The sequence below is a fragment of the Phyllostomus discolor genome, chromosome 8 (genome assembly GCF_004126475.2).
Source record: "Phyllostomus discolor isolate MPI-MPIP mPhyDis1 chromosome 8, mPhyDis1.pri.v3, whole genome shotgun sequence".
In the NCBI taxonomy this organism is placed as follows: Eukaryota; Metazoa; Chordata; class Mammalia; order Chiroptera; family Phyllostomidae; genus Phyllostomus; species Phyllostomus discolor.
The window spans coordinates 97350226-97368087 of NC_040910.2; the positions used below are offsets into that span (position 1 = coordinate 97350226).

At 42.1% G+C, this 17862-nt stretch overlaps 1 protein-coding gene across 1 annotated transcript in view; it reads right to left on the reverse strand.

Annotated features, from left to right (window-relative positions):
- Window positions 1-17862, reverse strand: part of ANKFN1 (ankyrin repeat and fibronectin type III domain containing 1) — a 309928-nt gene that overhangs the window by 137313 nt on the left and 154753 nt on the right. The window contains exon 3 of the mRNA XM_028521748.2: window positions 14285-14419. The gene's annotated coding sequence lies outside the window, so the exon portion shown is untranslated. The remainder of the gene's footprint in view (window positions 1-14284; window positions 14420-17862) is intronic.

Sequence of the window (17862 nt, forward strand, 5' to 3'; positions counted from 1 at the left end):
GTTCAAACTTTTTCCTGCTTCTGGGTCTTTGTAGGCGCTGCTTTGTGTGTATTGAAATTCTGTGTGTGTCCTCATTACCTGAGAAACCATTGCTGACCCATAAAGTCTATGCTTAAGTGGTCTCTGACATCCCCAGGCAAAATTATGTGATTCTTTCCTTTTTCAGTAGTATATACATGCTTCTCATAATACATATTTTACTGTATTGCAACTGTTTTTTGGCTTTCTGTCTCCCAGCTAGTCTATATGCATCTCAAGAACAAGGACTGCCAAATATTAATTTTTACAGCCCCAGCACCTAAAATGTGCTTTCCTTAGGGTAAAATATATGACACAGATTAGAATATGAATCGCTACTCTTGCACTTACTTTGTGATGTTGGGCAAGTTATATAACATGTTTGAGTCTCATTTTTCTCATTATAAAGTAGGAATAATAATAACATCTATATATTACAGTTGTGAGGATTTGATGAGATAATGTAAAGAGCTTAAACTATAGGATAGCTCATGGCAGCTGCCATTTTTCTTATGGAAGATACTCATACCTTAGAATAAATTCATGCACATATGAGACTCTGTTACATATAGTATATGAAGGGGCTACCCAGAAAGCTAATTTGCTACTCATGTCTCTGAATTGGTTCTGTGTCTACTAACACCAACTAACCTTGGTTAACTTATACTTTCACAAATGGAGATCTATCTTCATTACATTGTTGAATGTCTTTAGGCACTTTTTAAGCCTTGCTTGCAATTTCCTCCAACATAAAAAGACTTTCTCATGCCTTCTAAGGTGGTCAGACCTATTCAGAATTAGTCATGTCCTTTAAGCCATGCGCAGCCTTACCTAAATGGTCATATTTAAGTTGGGAGGATGATGTAAAAGACTGTAGTGTGCAGGAAGGTGTAGAGGTGCTTTCATGAATCCTGGATAATCTTTTGCACAAGAGCAGAAATGGAAAGAGTAGGTGTTTGGCATATTTTTCTTTCCTTCTACAAATCCTTTACTTCTGATTTAATAGCAACTGTAGTGATTCCTCTATATCTTTTTAGTCCCACAAAAATTCCAGATTGATATGCAAATTGGCTGACATGGGAGTTGCCTTAAACTTTTTTTTCTGCCTTCTGTCTGTAGCCTTTTCCTTCAGAAGCAATGCCCCAGTTAGTGCCATCTGTCTTGTCTGCATCATTATCATTCCCAAAATAACTCTACATTCTTTCGTATCTGCCCCAGTGCCCAGGAGTCCAGTGAATAAATTCCTGTCGATTGATCAGGGTCTAGTTACTTGCCCTACAACTGATGACACCTACCCACTGGCTCCTTTTGTCTTTGCTCCTGTCCCATCTGTTCTTTTCAGTCAAAATATATCGACTTTCTCTGTCTCTTTGACTTCCTTAGCATGCTTCCCAGCTGTCCGTTCCTTCCAGGCTATCCTTCAGCATGGCTATTCTTCCACGTTTCATCTGTTACTGTATTTTCTTTCCTTTCTCTATATTTATAATTTCATCTGATTAGAAATACTAAGAAGACTGCTTTCTATTATCTGTTCTCATAAACATGCATGCCTCTTCCGACTAACTGCGCCCTTAAATGTTTACCCTTGTGGAAAGGGACAAGCATTTGAGAAGCAGTGTAGCTGGTATCTGGCAGACCCAATCTTGAATGGTGATATTGTTGCCTATAACATATGTTACTCTTGATAGTCACATAAAATTTAAATTTTCTGAGTTTGTTTAATTATATATAAAAAGAGTTCTTACACACTTGTGAAGATTAAATGAATTGACAACCAAAAGGTATTTATCCTGTTTGAGTAGCACAGTAGCCACTCAATAAATAGCAACAATTATTAAGGTTACCTCAAATCTGCCACCCAACCAGGGACACCAAAGTACACTGCAACAATTTAAATAGCTTTCTTGTTTGTTTTAAACCTTGTTTTGAAATCTGATTTTATGTATTTATTATGCTATTTAGTTTTTATTTTGATAGAAAATATGTAAGTTTAGATATTTTAATATGTGTGTTTATAGGAACATAGTAAAACAGGAAGGGCAAGTAGAACTTCAGACTACTCAAGAGAAGAGAGGAATAAGGATAAAAATTGAAAAACAAGAGGAAACAAAATAAGAAAACACAGTAAGTACACATGTAAAGTAAAGTAGTAGGGCTAAGATTAAATATATCTGTGAGTACAGTACCTTCAAATGGCTTACTTTTGCTAATAAAAGATAGAAATATCCAACTGAGATTTTTAAAAAGCCATTTACAGGTTATACACCTAAGTAAACATTTCACAGAAAGATTATAAAAAGAAAAGGAGCATGACAGTGGGAATGACAAAGTAAGCCTGTACAAATTCTCTTAACAGTAATGAGAATACTAGAAAAAACTGTCAGAATGAACTTTTCAGAACCCTATAAATTAACCAAAGGTTTGCAGCAAACCAGGAAGTGTTTATTCAAGAAGGGCGGAGGAATTCGGTAAGAACAGTGAGCTTCACCACGTCTTTAATTTGCTTAATTCCCATCTCCCCCAGCTCTCTGTAGCCTCGAAGGCCATCAGTCTGCACTCACGGTGAGACGACGACAACCGCAGCAACCAAACCGTAGTCTGGGGGCCACTGGTGGTGCAGAATGGTGACGGCGTGCCTTCACAGCCACATTTTGATAGAATCGTCATTATTCGACTTGTTTGGTGGTCCCCTGGAAGGCCCCACTCACAAGGCTTTTCTTTATTTGATCTGACTTGGAGCTGACCAAATGCAAACAACCTTTTCCTCTGGGGCATTTGTCAGAAACAAACATCAGCAACAGCACAGCTGCCGAGGTGGTTATATGAGTGGGGCAAACAGTAGACTAACCAAAAAGCTTAAAGGAAAAGCTAGGGAAGGCGATGCACATGAAGACTTTCAAAATCTCTGACACACTCCTGGGGCTCTGTCAGACCACATGCATGCCTAAGCCTGGGAGTATTATGGAATACCTGAAGAGTCCTAAGATCTCATCTCCATCTGACCTTGAGGCTCTGTACAAGCAGGAAGAGAAGGCTAAGGCAGAGCTTCAAGAGCCTGATGAGATTGAAGGTGTGCCCCCAAATGCACACAGAGCCCCTCTGCAAAGACTGGGAGACTTAGTGGTTCCAGGCATTCCAGGGTGTTTTTGTTCAATCAATCATTAGCTGACCACTAGGCTAACCAAGAAGAGTCTTAGTTGCCACATATAACAATAAATACAGACTTTATAGATTAATCATGAAAAATACCATTAAACAATAAACTCTGTGGAAGGGGGGTAATCTGATTTCTAGAGTTGCCACGTTGTTATTTAAGATGTCTAGTTTTCAATAACAACTAGAACAACAACAAAATGAGAGGCAAGAAGAAACACAAAATATCTCCAGTTCACAGAAAATGAAGCATAAGCATTGCCCCTGAAGAAATCCAAATATTGGATTTATTAGACAAAGACTTTAAGTTTGATATCTTAAATATTTTCAAGGAGCTAAAGGCAACCATGTCTAAAGAAATAAAGGAAATGATGAGAATGATGTCTCACTAAATAGACAATATCAGTAAAAAGGTAAATTTTATAAAACAAAGCCAAAACCAAATACAAATTTTGGAGAATAACTTAAGGAAAAAATTCACTAGAAGGGCTCAACATCAGGCAGAAGGAAAGATTTTCAAACTGAAGAATAGGTCCAGTTCTAGGAGCAAAAAGAAAAATGAAGTAAAATGAACAGAGCCTCAGAGATCTGGGGAACACCATCCAGTATATCAACATACACATAATAGAAGTCCAAAGAGGAGAAAGGGGAGGGGGAGAAAGAATATTTAAAGAAATAATGGCCCCAAACTTCCCAAAATTGATGAAAAACAACCTACACATCCAAGTATCTCAATAAACTCTAAGAATACCAATAAATTCACCAAGAATGATAAATTAAGAGATTCACACTTAGATGTGTTATAATTAAGCTACCAAAAGCTACATACAAAGACAAAATCTTGAAAACAAGTGAGAAATAATGCCTCACATAAAAAGAATCCTCAAGTAAGTTTACAGCATATTTTTCAGCAGAAAACCATAGAAGCCAGAGGATGTGGGATGACATATTCAAAATGCTGAAAGAAATTATTGTCAAATAAGAATTTCTCTGTCTAGCAAAGCTACCCTTCAGAAATGAAGGGCAAGTTAAGACATTCAAAGATAAAAACTGAGAGAATTTGAAAGCAGACCTTCCCCATGAGAAATATTAAAGGGAGTCCTTCAGGTGGAAGTGAAAGGATCCTAGACAGTGACTCAAATCTACACAAAAGAAAGAGCATTGGGAAGGAAATTACATCAGTTAGTAGAAAAGTTGTAACTATGAGATAATATAAGGCTTTCTATAACTCTTCTCCTTTCTGATTTAAAACAGATTTAAAATGAAAATGAAATTAAGAAAACAATTCCACTTAAAATAGAATGGAATTAAAAATATTATGATTACTTAGGAGTAAATTTAACAAAAGAAATGTGAAACTTACTAACTTTTCGTCAGTTACTTTGTTTGAATGTGGCATGTGATTCTTGCTGGGAACTTTGTCGATACCTCATGTAATCCATACTGCACCCATAAGAGTGTCTTGAAAATGACAGAAGTAGTACTCTACATCTTTGCATTGAATTGACTGGGGAAAAAAGAGACTCAAATGTGGAATGAAGTGCCTGGTGGGTGAAATGTACTGGAGGACTGTCAGGGAAACTGTGTTGTATTGAGTCTATGATACCACTCTTCAGAGAGCATTCCTTGTTAGTCAGCTTGACTGAAAAACTCAGCAGGTTGAGATCTGTACTGACATTTTCTTCCCTTCTTCAACCTCAAGATAATCGTGGTGGTTTTAAGGACAGTATTACAAGTAGGGACTTCGATATCGGGCTGATGTAATTTTGGGTTTTGGCTTTTACACTTATTAACTGGATGACATTGAACAAATTATTTAGCTTCCCTCAGGTCCACTTTCTTCACCATTAACAGTGGGCCTCATCTCAATTATAGCAGTCATGTCTAAAAAGGATATTAGAATTTTAAATGAGATAATATATCAATCGTTCAGCAGAGTGCCTGAAATAAATAGAGGTTCCATAAGAATTTTTAAACATTTATTTATTTCAGGCCTACTGCTCCCAGGCAACTACTGATTCATTTTCTGAAATTATACATAGGGCTTATTTTCTAGAATTTTGTACAAATGAAATCATTACTATGTACTTTAAAAGAACTGGCTTCTTTAACTCAGCTTAATTATTTTGACATTTTGATATCTTTATGTTTATCACTAGATATTTACTTTTTATTTCATTATGTGGGTATACCTCTATCTACTAATCAGTGTGTTAGGTATTATTTAGTAAAAATATTAAAAAAGATGTTTTTTTTCTTTTTTCAAAGAGGGTTAGGGTACCTGGATTCTGAAGAGAAGGGGACACAGGCCTGTTGATCAATTGCAACATGACTGTAGGACCAGACTTTAGGAGACAGTTACCAGAAGGAGATATTCTATAGGGAAGTTATTTCTAGTTTTATGTTTTCTCTTTTTGCATCCTAATAATTTTTTGTTCCAAAATCTTTAGCAAAAGTCATTAAATGTTACAGCTTGCCAAACCTTTAAGAAAGAAATAATACCAATTCTACACAAAATTTTCCAAAAAACATGGCTTCATTTTTTAGGCTAGCATTGCCCTGATACCAAAGCCATAAAAAAAGGCATTGCAAGAAAAGAAAGCTATCACCCAATGCCTCTCATGAACAGAATCAGAAAATCTCAACGAAATATTAGCAAATAAAATTCAGCAGCAGAGTTCTATCCAAGGTGGAGGCATACATAGAAACACTTTGCTTCCTTGCACAACCAAAATAAGGATAACAACCAATTTAAAAACAAAAACCAACCAGAACTGCCAGAAAATTAAACCGTATGGGAGTCTGACAACCAAGGAGTTAAAGAAACATTCATCCAGACTGATAGGAGGGACAGTGAGGACTCGAGTCAAGGTGGTGCCTGGTGGTCCTGGGCAGGCAAGCAGGCAGCTGGCAGAAGGGATTTCCCACATTTGCATGCAGATAAGCTGGGAGGAACAACTGTGGGGTGAGACAAACTGCATAATCTGGGGTTGCAGTGCAGGGAAATAAAGCCTCAAAAACTCTGGCTCTAAAAACCTGGGGTGGGATGTGGTGGTGATAGAAGCTCCTAGTCTTACAGGAGAGTCTGTTGGGGAGGCCCAATGGGATTGTAGAATGTACACAAGCCCACCCACTGGGGAATCAGTACCTGAAATGGCTCAATCCACTTGTGGGAAGCGAGGGATGTGACAGGAAGTTGGGGAAGAGCCAAGCAAGCACGCTAGTAAGTGACATTGTTCCCTCTTTGACCCCTCCCCCACATATAGCTCCACAAGGCAGTGAAGTGAGTTACCCCCCACCACCAGCAAATACCTAAGGCTCCCTCCCTTACATGTAACAGGTGCATGAGACAAAGAAATATGGCCTGAATGAAAGAACAGATGAAAACTTGAGGAAAAGGACTAAGTGATGAGGAGATAGACAACCTATCAGGTGCAGAATTCAAAACATTGGTAGTTGGGATGCTCACAGAAATGATTGAGGGCAGCCTCAAAACAAAGGAAGACATGAAGGCTATACAAAGTGAAATAAAGAAAAATATACAATAAACTAGAAGTCTTGTCTCACTCTCCAGTTGTTCCTCCTGGCTTATATACACACAGATGTGGGAAATCCCATCTGCCAGCCGCCTCTTTGCCTGCCATGTCCGCCAGCCACCACCTTGCCTCACGTCTTCTCTGCCCCTTCTACCAGTCTGGATGAATGTTTCTTCTTTAACTCCTTGGTTGTCAGACTTCCATACAGTTTGCTTTTCTGGCAGTTCTGGTTGTTTTTTGTTTTTAAATTGCTTACTGTCATTAAAGGTGAAGGGAAGGAAACTGGGACTCGAATCAATGATTTGGAACAAAAGGAAGAAATAAACATCCAACTGGAACAGAATGAAGAAACAAGAATTCAAAAAAATGAGGAGAGACTGGGGAACCTCTGGGACCTTTAAACATTCCAACATCTGAATCATAGGGGTGCCAGAAGAAGAAGAGGAACACCAAGAAATTGAAAACTTATTTGAACAAATAATGAAGGAAAACTTCCCCAATCTGGAGAAGGAAATAGACTTCTAGGAAGTCTAGGAAACTCAGAGAGTCCCAAAGAAGTTGGACCCAAGGAAGCACACACCAAGGCACGTTGTAATTACATTACCCAAGAGTAAAGACAGATTAAGGAGAGAATCTTAAAAGCAGCAAGAGAAAATAATACAGGTTACCTACAAAAGAGTTCCCATTAGACTATCAGCTGATTTCTCAAAAGAAACCTTGCAGGCAAGAAGGGACTGGAAAGAAGTATTCCAAGTCATGGAAGGCAAGGACCTACATCCAAGATTACTCTATCCAGCAAAGCTTTCATTTAGAATGGGAGGGCAGATAAAGGGCTTCCCAGATAAGGTAAAGTTAAAGGAGTTCATCATCACCAAGCCCTTATTACAAGAAATGTTAAAGGGACTTATCTAAGAAAAATAAGATAAAAAAATATGAACAGTAAAATGACAACAAACTCACAACTATCAACCACTGAACCTAAAAAACAAAAAACCTAAGCAAACAACTAGAAAAGGGACAGAATCACAGGAATGGAGATCACAAATGATAAAAGGTTATCATTGGGGAGGGAGAAGGGTGAATGGAGGAAAAAAGTACAGGGAATGAGAAGCATAAATGGTAGACACAAAATAGATGGTGGGGGGGTTATTAAGAATATTATAGGAAATGGAGAAGCCAAAGAACTTATAGGCACAACCCATGGACATGAAATAAGGGCATGGAATGCTGCAGGTTGGAGGGGTGTGTAGAGTGGATAGGGGCATAAAGGGGAGAAAAAATTGGGACAACTGTAATAGCATAATCAATACAATATACTTAAAAATAAAAAAAATAGATAAAAGCAATGATACCATTACAAAAAAATACACAACAAGAATACATCATAGTCAAGGCAGGTTTACTCCAGGAAAGCAAGGGTAGCTTAACATTCAACTACCTACCAATGTAATTCACATTAACACAATAAAGGAAAAAAAATATCATCTTAATAGATACAGAAAAAGCAGCATTTAACAATATTCGACACCTAATTATGATACAAAAAACTTTCAGAAATAAAAAGGATTTTGTCAGTCTGATCAAGAGAATCTACAAAAATGTAGAGGCAACATTATATTTAGTGATAAAGACCAAGTGCTTCGTTATAGGATCAGATTCAAGACCAAAATGCTCCCTTTTACCCTTTCTGTTGTACTGGGCATCCAAGCCAGTGAAATAAGACAAGCAAAATAAAGGAGTATAGATTGGAGAGAAAAAAGCAAGACAGTCTTCATTTATAGATGACACGGAAGTTCTGTAGAATAATCAAATAAATCCACTTAGGAATAAATACAACAAAATATATGCAAACCATGTACACTTAAAACTATATGACATTAATGAATGAACTTAAGACCTGAATAAATAGAGAGAGATACCCTGTTCATGTGTTAGAGCATTAGAATTAGTGTTGTTGATATGTCTTCCAGATCGAGCTGTAGTTCCAGTGCAATCCCAATAAAAGTTGTAGCAGGATTTTTTGAGATTGACAAGTGATTCTGAAATGTTTTATAAAAATGGAATGGTCTAAATATTTTAGCCAAAATGACTTTGAAACACAAGAACAAAGTTGGAAGACTTAGACTACCTAATTTCAAGACCTTCTGTAAAGATGTAGGAATCAAGACATGTGATACGTTGGTGCAAAGATCGCTGTACATTTAGGTGAATGAGACAGAAAAGAGAGCCCAGAGGTAGCCTGCACATATGTAATCAGTTGATTTTTGACAGAGGTGTCAAGGTAATTCAGTAGGGAAAAAGAATTTTTTCAACAGACAGTGCTGGAACAATGGGAAATCTATATGCAGCCTCCCCCAGCCTCTACTTTTACATCATTTATAAAAATTAATTTGAAATGAAACAACTGCAAAAGCTAAAACTATAAAACTTAGAAAAAATAGAATATCTTTGTGAACTTGAATAAGAATGAGTTCTCAGAGGAAGCACAACAGCATAAACCATAAAATGAATTGATAAGTTGGGCATTATGAAAATTAAAAACTTTTGTTCTTTGATGTATTACCACCTGGTCTCAGTGACACTGCTGGAGGGCCTGTGTGCACAGCTAGAGCCCAGCTGTGAGGAAGCAGTGACAGCGGCCTGCAGAGTCTGGGTCTAAAATGGCACGGGTAACTGTGCATCGTGGAGCCGCCTCCGGTTTACCTTGAAACCGCCCTTCCCCTTGGCTTCAGCTGTTCGCTCACGTGCAACAGAGAGTAAGCCTCGGCTGCTGCCGTCATCCTTCCTCCTAACACCACAGCCTTCTCAAGTGAAGGGCGGCTTCTGCCAGGGCTTCCATCACGATTGCTGGGACGCTCGCTGCTACAGCAGCTTTGACCCCGCCAGACCCATGGAGCGGGGCTCCCCTTCCCTCATGGCTACCCTGAGGGCTGGCTGACGTGATCTGGAAATGGGGAAAGCTGGGCCAGCGAGAGACAGGAGATTGGAAGCAGCCAGCAGGCAATTTCCTCTGCATTCCTCTCCCTTGGACTGATCTGAGGGCTTCTTGGAAGCAATCACTTACGAAAACCCAGGTGGGTTTTCCTGTGAAGCCTTGCTAATTCCATTTCCACCCGGAGTTGTTTCCCTCCGTCCTTGACTCCTGTCCCCTTTTCCATCCTCTTGATGCCCTGAGGTTGTATCTCCCAGTACCCAGTAGAACGTTCCCAGTTGGCTTTGCCTCAGGCTTTGTTTGCACAGGCTAAGACAAAATGTAATAAAACCCTTTGAGAAAATCAGTACTATTATTGTATTCTCACTTTACAAATAAGAAACAGGCCCAGGGAAATGAGGCGATTTGTCCAAGATCCTAGAGCTGGTACATGGAGGAGGCAGGATTTGAACTCTGACTTTTAAGCCCATGCTCTTAGGAACTCCGCTGTTATTCTGCCTGAGGGAGCTTGGCCTGGCTGCCTGTCAGCTTCTCCTCTCTAGACCTTGATTCTAAAGACAAGATCTTGCCTCATAATGTAGTCCAGCATGTCCAGAGTCTGTTTCATAGGAGACAGCTTGGGGGACTTTCTCATCACTCTGTTTGTGCTGTGGGAAAAGATCCGAGCCTGTTTGTATGAGGAGCAGTTGCTAGACAAAGCGTATTAGAAATGGGAGCTCTGGTCATTTTTGACAGCTGGGTAGACAGATACATTCAGTGAAGGCAACATTTCTGACTGCGACAAGATTGCTCTTCAGGCTGTGACGTGAACTAGGGACCTTCAGACTTCAACCTGCCTGTCGCTAGACAGCAAAGAAAATGTGGCCCCCCTTCCTATTCCCACCAGCTGTTAACATGACAAGCAGGTCTTTGATTGCTAAAGGGCGGCTAATTCTATTACACTGATGATACATAACAGGGGGAAGCATCCTTTCCAGTGCCTGTGCATTTTTTGGAAATAATGTATTCAGTTATTCAGTGATCAGTTTTGAAAAGTCGTCTGTGACTTCGCAGCAAGAAGAAGACTGATTATTTTGAACTTTGAAGGCATGTTTATGAGGAAAACGGTAGAAAGACAATCAGTACTGATTTTACAGTTCAATAAACCCTTATGAATGACCCATTTTGTAACTTAGGTACCCTGTGATAGGCCCTGGGGACTCAAAGGTGAGTGGGATAGCATTCCTCAGACTGCCTCGGTTTGCCTGGGACTGAGGGGCCTCCCAGGATACAGGACTTCGCTAAAGCTGGGGAGTCCTCAGCAAATTCAAACAAGTTGATCACCCTGCCTTGCTCCAAGGAGCTCATAGGCTAAAAAGGAAAACAGCTATTCAAGTGTAGCTATGAAATAGTGTGATATATAAAATTATGGAATAATAATAATAATAATAGCTTTTACTTCTATGGCACTCTCTGTGAGCCAGAAACTATTTAGAATAAAGCCTCTATCTGTATCAGCTCACTGAATCCCATTATGGCCAGAAGAACTACTGGTGTCCGTATGTTACGTAGTCAGAAAGTGAGGCCCTGCTGGAGGCCAGATCTGGGATTCAAGCCCAGGAAATAGGGGTCTGGTTCTGAGATCTTAACCTCTGAACACTCTCTCAAATGCCTAAGGCAAAGAAATAGCCCAGAGGGGTGAGCGATTAATTTCATGGGTCACAGAAGTGGTCATGGGAGAAGGGGGTGTGGGGACACAGATTAGAGAAGGTGGCCCCTGGGTAGGATTTTGCACAGTGGATGAGGAATCAGCTAGCGGGAAGGGCAGAAAAAGGCAGCCAGGTACATACAGTATCTTAGGTTAGGACACGAAGATGTCCAATACCACTCTGCAGCTGGTAGGTCTGTGACTGAACGGTGTATTAGGTCCACTGTTCCAGCACCCTGGGAGAGGGCCTGGAGAGGTAGCGGGGCCAGGCCACCAGGGGCTCTGTATGCCATGGTGGGTACAGGCTTCCACCGGTTCACAAAACAGAAGCACCAGAGAACTTTAAGGAAAATCCGAGCTCCTCATTCTTCAAGAATTACTCTGGTAGCATCGCGAAGCTGGTTTGAAGGGGAGGTGGGTGTGGTGGAACCAGCGACAGGGCACAACCAAGCGTGACACTCTTGAAAAAGTCCCTGTGACCCCAACTACAGCATATGACATAGGGATAGAGAGGGCTGGACAGATTTAAAAAATAAAAGAAGTAAAAAGGACCAAATGATGCCAGTGATCAGATGGGGCAGAGGTGCAGCTAAAGGAATCGGGAAACCTGAGGATAACTTCTGTGAGCTTTGCTTGGTTGACAGGTGCATAATGTTCACCAGTAACTGAAGGAAAAAAAGGGAATTCGGGAGGAAGAGGGGAGACGGGGAGAAGGGGAGAGAGAGTGTGTTCAGCTTTCCCCACCTTGACTCCCAAGGGCCTGAAGGAAGTCTGGAGGCTACTGTCTAACCCAGGCATTCCGGAAACAGAAGGAAATAGCTCGTCCTAGAGGCCACTTTGTTTCCGGATTAAGAGTGAAATAATAATTATGAGGGCAGTTCTTGGAGAAAGGTATGAAATAAATCAAAAGCAATAGAATTAATGTAATATTAATGCAACATCCTTTGGGTTTTAATGTATTCATTTATGGTAAGGCGTCAGCGGCTTAATTATTCTTTCTCGAATACTAAGAGTATTTGTACTTTATAAAGGACAGCATTAGTTAACTGAATCCCTGATGAAAGAATTTCAAGTACCTTAATCTTAGAGATGGGACAGTGTTTTTTTAAGCAAATGAGCCATCTAGAATTCCTCAAATCATAGTACATTTGTATCTGCTAATTCCATGTACTTGGGTATGGGGGTAATTTGAACAACTGAAAGTAGTTGTAAGTGCCATACGTGAATTCTGCTCATTCTTGAACTAACTGCCCCCAGATATTTGCATGTTTGTTTCAAAACACTTACAATTTCCATATCCTGGCCCAGGAGAATAGAAAATCAGTTATTACTGATCAGTACTGGAAAGTTATTTACACGACCTATTTATATTTTCCAGCTCTGTCCCTCCTCCCCCTCCCCCACATCCCTCAAGTATGGTCATGCGTCCTTCAGAGTGCTGTGTGTCCCCACGTACATGTGTGTCTGTGGGTTTCTAACGTGTGGTCAATCTCTGGATTGACTCGCGTGAACAATGGTCTTGATTACCCGTTGGGCCCTTTAACAAGATGTATCTCATGGACACATTAATTGAGCTTAGCACGTCGTCTTTGAAACAATTAGGAATGGGAGGAATGGAGGAATGGGGATGGGGGCATAGGGCAATTTCCCAAAGACACAGGCTTAGTCTTTCCCAAAGACACGGCAAAAGTGCACTGCTATGCTGACATCTCTAACCACCAGGCAATCCTGTCTTCTTCCTGTTCCAGTGTCAACTCCTGGGAGAATGCCCCTGCCCTTTTGATTGAGTGGTCTGGGGATACTTTCTACTAGGCAAGAATGTCACCCATCTCTCAGATGTCCCAACTTTGTTTTTTATTTAGAGAAGCATGCTGCTCACTGTTCCAGCATCATCCATCTCTGTCAGCACCCAAGGCCACAGCTTCACCTGAATGGCCAGTGACACACTGCAGATGGAGCGCACCAAAGACATGAAACTACGCACGACATGTATATGGGACTCTGCGCCCACCGGAGATGGACCGATGGGCCACCAAGCCTTGCAGTAACCAGGCAAACAAGAGACCAAGGTGACGTGGCGGTGGTGGTAGCAAAAGCAGTAGCTTGCTCCCTTCACTTTCCCCTCCTATGGAGGTGGGCTTCCCTCTGACTTAGGAAAGGAAGAAGTCAAATGAGAATGGGGACTCTGGGGGCCCAACATAGGAAACAACAGCCTTGATTACCGGTGGTACTTCTAGCATCCCTGGCTGGCTAGTGACCAGCACGGCAACAGGACACTTAGAACATCCCCCTTCCAACCTTGTGCACACTAGCAACCATGGAATAAAGAAAGGATTTAAGGAACGTGGGTACAAAAGTGACAGTGAGTCGAGCAAGGGCTTGCAAGCAGCATGTTCACTGTGTCCCCCTGGCAGGCATCCTGAACATCATAGCCGTGTCATTTATGGGCACGTTGACCCAGGATGGACAGAAGGCTGCCTTCTACTCTGCATAGCCAAGCTACAGACTGGATTAAAGGCAGCAATATATCTGAGTTTGTATTCAGGATTAGTAGCATGATGGGACCCATCTTTACCTGATCCAACAGGTATTTTGTAGGTACCTGGGAACCAGATTAGAAAAATCTCACACGACAAAAGAATAATTGCTTTTTCATAGCTAACGCTAATCAGTTATGCAAGCACACAATGTCCTTAAGCTTGCTGCAAACAAAAAGCTCAGTGATCAGAAACGGGGCTTCCCCACCCCCAATCTGCCTCCCCACAGGGGCATGTGTGGTGGTGTGGCCCCAGGACTGTGTGTGCTTGTATTCTCCACAGACCACCTGCAGCTAAGTTTGGAAGATGCAGAATTTTAATATCCTTTAAACCACAGCAACACATACACACTTGAAAAATAATCAGTGACTAGGAAAGCCCCGCATTCACGTGAAGAAAGACAACGACCAATCTGACTTACCAGTTTCGGCTGTTTGGGGCAGCAGAGGAACAGGTTGTTGGTAGTTGTCCAGTGCTTTCATTCAATAAATCACATTGGCTTTGCTTTCTCCGGTGGCTCAGCCTCTGAGCAAAGCAAGCGAGCCTCCTTCCTATTCTGTGTGAGGAATAAAATGCGAACAGGATCACTACAGGCAAGAGCCGAAGTCCATGATCACTAAGCTACTCTTAACACAAAATAAAAGAGCAAATGATGCACAGGGAGAGAAGGGAAGAGGGAGACAGCTGGGCTCAGAAACTAAATGTATTTTGGGACTGCAGTCCTGGGAAGGCGTGATTTCCCAGGCTCTCGTGCATGTAGTAAAAGGATGCCATGCCTTCAGCCTGCCTTTAGCCCACTGTATCTGTGAGGTCCATTAGAAACAGAATGCAGGGACGAGGAGCCTCACAGCAGACAAGACTGAATTGGAACAGGCTGTCACTCACGGAGGAGGAGAGGGGCAGCGAGGCAGCCGGCTAGCTTTGCACTGCATCAGCCGCAGGAAAGAAACACCGTCTGGCATCCAAGAGCCCACCCGGCAATCTGTGACTGCAAATGATCTACAGCTGTCCGGGGCCACTCACCACCCCCTTACTCCCACAGCTGCCCGGGACTAGAAGCACACAGGTGGCAGCCGCACTCTCACCTCAGGGCACCTGTGCAGTCCTTGTCAGGCTCCCAGCAGGAGCAAGAGACACCTTAAGAAAGCTCCCAATCCAGTCGGGGCGCTCAGCCTGCTTCGACTTTGCCGGAGCAAGATCTGCAGACCCGGGACTTGGCACCCCGAGGCTCCCTCTTAGGAGGAAGATTCCAGCACCTCCTCCACGTGAGCCACGTTTGGGTGCACCTGGCCCCTTTCACAGCGCTATGCTTTACAGGACTAAAAAGACACACAGAACGGATTTCCTAGAAAACCGCTTATGTAGGCATTTTCCGTGTTTCTCTCTGAAATAAAATGGCAATTGACCTTCACAGGCTGCTTGTTGTGTTAGGGAGACATTGCTGATTGAGCGCACAAATGAATACCACACCACCCCCTCTGCACACAGAGCGATACAGCCCTAGCAACAGCTTTAAGAATATTTCTAAAGCTTTATTCAGATTGTCTTTCTCTGCCAAATGAAAGCTTAGCTGCTGGGACGACTTCAGAAATAATTCTGGACCCTCCTACTAGGCACTGACTCTGGTCTAGTTATTTATACCTGGAGCCAAATCAACTCCCCAATTTTGAATGACGGTAGCAAATCACGAGAAAGTCTCTTGCTTGGAAGCATGAGGGTAGAGTGTTCATCTTTGTCCGGGTAATTAATTAGAATCCTGGGAATGGCATCCTGTATTCCTGAAAATCTCCCCCTTTCTAGAGACGGCCCCTCACCTGGCAGCTCGCTGGTCCCTGACGAGTGTGGTGCTGGAGGTGGGGTCGGAGGTAAGGCTCAGTGAGTGACTCATGAAACCTGGACTTAGAGGAGGAGCTCCGTTCAGCTTTTCAGAATTGTCCGACTTTTTCTTTCTTGTTCAAAGTGCAAAATATCTCTCTGGAATATGTATTTTTTTTCCCCTCTCTCTCTCTCCTTGGACTCATTTGTCCAGGGAAGCTTTGCTACAAATAATCTAATTTGGGAATATTCATGCTCTTGAGGTTCAGAAGACTGTTTTTCATCAAGGATTAAGGAGGAGTCAGGCTACACTTTCTCAGCTTTAGCCTAAATGAGTGCCAGGTAAAACTTTATCCTTATCTGCAGAAAAACTTAGACTTTAATGCAGATTTACTCAAATGCCACCTGCTGGGGTAAGCCAGGTGACTCAGTAACTTTTCTAAGGTTCAGGGCTGTGTCACATGATCAATATGCAAACCTAAGGGGGCACTGCATCCCATAATAGGGGCATTGCTTCCTGGGGCAATTCATTTCATAAACCCTCATCCCAGGCAAAGCGTATCCACTCATTCACCCATGCTTCCGTCACTCCACTGTCCCACAGACATGTATTAAAGCACTTATTAGGTTAGATACACTGTGCCAGATACTTTCATGTTACCAAAAGCCTATTGATGAGACACAAAGTCTTTGACATACTTTAGCAAAATTCTGCACAATCTGGCTCCATGTACCTGTTGCCTAATTTCTTGCCACCTTCTTACCTACCCTCCATGCTGTCTTTTTGAATGTCTTTCAATCCCTTGGATGGGCCATACCCTCTTGACTCTGGAATTCTGCATATGAGATTCTTCTGCTTGAATGCCCAGCCCCCTTTGTCTAGCTCATGTGTAGCTTTGGAGCAGGGGTGTCAAACTCATTTTCACTGGGGGCCACATCAGCCTCATAGTTGCCTTCAAAGGGACAAAAGTAATTTTAGGACTGTATAAATGTAACTACTCCTTAACTAGGGGCATGGAGCTCGGTGCTGCTGCCAGGTAGAAACACGGTGGTAGGCTGGATAAAACAAGGTGGAGGGCTGGATTTGGCCTGCAGGCCCTGTGTTTGCCACCTGTGCCTTGGAGTCTTGGCTTAAACATCACTTCTCGGGGATGTTTTTCTAGTCTTTGGGCTGTGAGGCTCCCTGCTTTGTGGTCCTGGAGCACCTTGGACCCTTCCACCGTTGCTTTGCTGCACTCACTTGTTTAGCATCAGTCACCCGCATTATAGTGTAAGAATTTACATGCAACGTCTCTTCTTCAGCTGCTCTATTCCCAGTGCCTCGCAGAGTTCCTGGCACGTAGAAGGCATTCAATAAATATTTAACAAATGTTTTATTGAAGTGCTTAGCGTGTATTTATTGAATGAATGAATAAACCATCTCAAAGACTAAATGGAATCTGAGAATTGAAAGGGACCCTAAAGTTCACTTAGTACATCTGATTTTTCTTGCCAAGTGGCCATCCATTGAAGGCTTGCTTGTCTCGTTATTTCTTCTTGATGAACCCCACGGATGACACACTTCTGGTCCCCTCCTCCCAGCACTCTGACAGCGTGTTCTTGCTTTTTGTTCTCCAGCTGCTTCCTGGAGTTTGTCTCATCTCTATAAACTGATATTCTCCATAATTCCTAGCATAAGCCTGCTATTATCGGATGCCTGATTCCTTCACCAGCAAACATTTGAACAGGGAGTTAAATGACCTGAATGAATCTTGCTTTAGGAAGATTACTCTGGTAGTAGGGGAAAGGTGGGTTGGATCGGCCGGACCTAGACAGGACTCTTAATAATGACCACAGCGCAGAGACAGGATTTCACAGCAGCCTCGCCTTTTCTGTCCCTCCGCGCCTCCCCCAGCGCCCCGCCCTCCACATCATAACACCAGCGCTCTGGCTGGGAACACTGAGAATGTTTGTTCCCTACTCAGCGCTTGTGCTCCACCCGGTTCCACCCCCACACTTAGTTCACTGGCTTGGGTTAGTGGCGAACATGTCTCACTGACTAAAGCTCTGTGGAAGAGAAGGATTGCATTTTAATTATTTTGCATCTTCTTCCTCCTGCCCTTACAGTTTGTATCTTGCAGGTAGCAAGTGCTCAGTAAATATTAAGAAAGAAAAGCACTTACTATATGCAAAGCATTTGATGAA